The following is a 3,724-nucleotide window of genomic DNA, read 5'->3' on the forward strand; positions in this document are numbered from 1 at the left end:
AAACCTCTATGTCATTACAGTAGGAGTCTGTCTGTCTGGTGTAGAAACCTCTCTGTCATTACAGTAGGAGTCAGTCTGTCTGGTGTAGAAACCTCTCTGTCATTACAGTAGGAGTCAGTCTATCTGGTGTAGAAACCTCTCTGTCATTACAGTAGGAGTCAGTCTGTCTGGAGTAGAAACCTCTCTGTCATTACAGTAGGAGTCAGTCTGTCTGGAGTAGAAACCTCTCTGTCATTACAGTAGGAGTCAGTCTGTCTGGTGTAGAAACCTCTCTGTCTTTACAGTAGGAGTCAGTCTGTCTGGAGTAGAAACCTCTCTGTCATTACAGTAGGAGTCAGTCTGTCTGGTGTAGAAACCTCTCTGTCATTACAGTAGGAGTCAGTCTGTCTGGAGTAGAAACCTCTATGTCATTACAGTAGGAGTCTGTCTGTCTGGTGTAGAAACCTCTCTGTCATTACAGTAGGAGTCAGTCTGTCTGGTGTAGAAACCTCTCTGTCATTACAGTAGGAGTCAGTCTATCTGGTGTAGAAACCTCTCTGTCATTACAGTAGGAGTCAGTCTGTCTGGAGTAGAAACCTCTCTGTCATTACAGTAGGAGTCAGTCTGTCTGGAGTAGAAACCTCTCTGTCATTACAGTAGGAGTCAGTCTGTCTGGTGTAGAAACCTCTCTGTCTTTACAGTAGGAGTCAGTCTGTCTGGAGTAGAAACCTCTCTGTCATTACAGTAGGAGTCAGTCTGTCTGGTGTAGAAACCTCTCTGTCATTACAGTAGGAGTCAGTCTGTCTGGAGTAGAAACCTCTCTGTCATTACAGTAGGAGTCAGTCTGTCTGGAGTAGAAACCTCTCTGTCATTACAGTAGGAGTCAGTCTGTCTGGAGTAGAAACCTCTCTGTCATTACAGTAGGAGTCAGTCTGTCTGGAGTAGAAACCTCTCTGTCATTACAGTAGGAGTCAGTCTGTCTGGTGTAGAAACCTCTCTGTCATTACAGTAGGAGTCAGTCTGTCTGGTGTAGAAACCTCTCTGTCATTACATTAGGAGTCAGTCTGTCTGGAGTAGAAACCTCTCTGTCATTACAGTAGGAGTCTGTCTGGTGTAGAAACCTCTCTGTCATTACATTAGGAGTCAGTCTGTCTGGTGTAGAAACCTCTCTGTCATTACAGTAGGAGTCAGTCTGTCTGGAGTAGAAACCTCTCTGTCATTACAGTAGGAGTCTGTCTGTCTGGAGTAGAAACCTCTCTGTCATTACAGTAGGAGTCAGTCTGTCTGGATCCCAGAATGTCGAACTGATGTCCCAAAGAAAATAGATTGCAGAGCTATTATCCGTAGTGATCCATTAAATCTGACACTAATTGCTCGTAAAATACTAGGTGTGATTTATTGGTGTAAAAAAAAAAACACTGTGTTGAGTTGAGTTTTAATCTGGACATGTATCAGTATAATGAGAAACTGTCCTGGAAGCCAGATGACCTGATTCAGCGCATGGATGAGTCTTCGGGATAAACGGATTATAAAACGACAACAAAAAGCTGCAAGGGATGTGCTGATGTAGCCAATGGAACGCGCACAAACACGCACGCACGCACGCACGCACACACACACACACACACACACACACACACACACACACACATACACACACACACGGGGTAGAGATCCTCCCTACAGCCTTACTAAAGGGGGAGAGGGGTAGAGATCCTCCCTACAGCCTTACTAATGGGGGAGAGGGGTAGAGATCCTCCCTACAGCCTTACTAAAGGGGGAGAGGGGTAGAGATCCTCCCTACAGCCTTACTAAAGGGGGAGAGGGGTAGAGATCCTCCCTACAGCCTTACTAATGGGGGAGAGGGGTAGAGATCCTCCCTACAGCCTTACTAATGGGGGAGAGGGGTAGAGATCCTCCCTACAGCCTTACTAAAGGGGAGAGGGGTAGAGATCCTCCCTACAGCCTTACTAATGGGGGAGAGGGGTAGAGATCCTCCCTACAGCCTTACTAAAGGGGGAGAGGGGTAGAGATCCTCCCTACAGCCTTACTAATGGGGGAGAGGGGTAGAGATCCTCCCTACAGCCTTACTAAAGGGGGAGAGGGGTAGAGATCCTCCCTACAGCCTTACTAAAGGGGGAGAGGGGTAGAGATCCTCCCTACAGCCTTACTAAAGGGGGAGAGGGGTAGAGATCCTCCCTACAGCCTTACTAAAGGGGGAGAGGGGTAGAGATCCTCCCTACAGACTTACTAATGGGGGAGAGGGGTAGAGATCCTCCCTACAGCCTTACTAAAGGGGGAGAGGGGTAGAGATCCTCCCTACAGCCTTACTAAAGGGGGAGAGGGGTAGAGATCCTCCCTACAGCCTTACTAAAGGGGGAGAGGGGTAGAGATCCTCCCTACAGCCTTACTAAAGGGGAGAGGGGTAGAGATCCTCCCTACAGCCTTACTAAAGGGGGAGAGGGGTAGAGATCCTCCCTACAGCCTTACTAAAGGGGAGAGGGGTAGAGATCCTCCCTACAGCCTTACTAAAGGGGGAGAGGGGTAGAGATCCTCCCTACAGCCTTACTAAAGGGGGAGAGGGGTAGAGATCCTCCCTACAGCCTTACTAATGGGGGAGAGGGGTAGAGATCCTCCCTACAGCCTTACTAATGGGGGAGAGGGGTAGAGATCCTCCCTACAGCCTTACTAAAGGGGAGAGGGGTAGAGATCCTCCCTACAGCCTTACTAAAGGGGGAGAGGGGTAGAGATCCTCCCTACAGCCTTACTAATGGGGGAGAGGGGTAGAGATCCTCCCTACAGCCTTACTAAAGGGGAGAGGGGTAGAGATCCTCCCTACAGCCTTACTAAAGGGGGAGAGGGGTAGAGATCCTCCCTACAGCCTTACTAAAGGGGGAGAGGGGTAGAGATCCTCCCTACAGCCTTACTAAAGGGGGAGAGGGGTAGAGATCCTCCCTACAGCCTTACTAAAGGGGGAGAGGGGTAGAGATCCTCCCTACAGCCTTACTAAAGGGGGAGAGGGGTAGAGATCCTCCCTACAGCCTTACTAAAGGGGGAGAGGGGTAGAGATCCTCCCTACAGCCTTACTAAAGGGGAGAGAGGTAGAGATCCTCCCTACAGCCTTACTAAAGGGGGAGAGGGGTAGAGATCCTCCCTACAGCCTTACTAATGGGGGAGAGGGGTAGAGATCCTCCCTACAGCCTTACTAATGGGGGAGAGGGGTAGAGATCCACCCTACAGCCTTACTAATGGGGGAGAGGGGTAGAGATCCTCCCTACAGCCTTACCAAAGGGGGGAGAGGGGTAGAGATCCTCCCTACAGCCTTACTAAAGGGGGAGAGGGGTAGAGATCCTCCCTACAGCCTTACTAATGGGGGAGAGGGGTAGAGATCCTCCCTACAGCCTTACTAATGGGGGAGAGGGGTAGAGATCCTCCCTACAGCCTTACTAAAGGGGGAGAGGGGTAGAGATCCTCCCTACAGCCTTACTAAAGGGGGAGAGGGGTAGAGATCCTCCCTACAGCCTTACTAAAGGGGGAGAGGTTAAAAGCTATAATAACACAAGCCCATATCTTCAACAACAAAGGCCTGCAAATATCAACCCCCTTTTCAAGGCCTCAGAGGAAACTTCCAGAAGTGAAGAAAACAATCGGTCAGGAAAAGAATGGCCCCCAAATATTTGTTTTGACATCCAAAACAGCAAGGAGAAATCAAATACGGTCCAGAGTGCCTTTCTCAAGACGTAGA

Source organism: Oncorhynchus masou, chromosome 12 (assembly GCF_036934945.1).
Source record: "Oncorhynchus masou masou isolate Uvic2021 chromosome 12, UVic_Omas_1.1, whole genome shotgun sequence".
Taxonomy (NCBI): domain Eukaryota; kingdom Metazoa; phylum Chordata; class Actinopteri; order Salmoniformes; family Salmonidae; genus Oncorhynchus; species Oncorhynchus masou.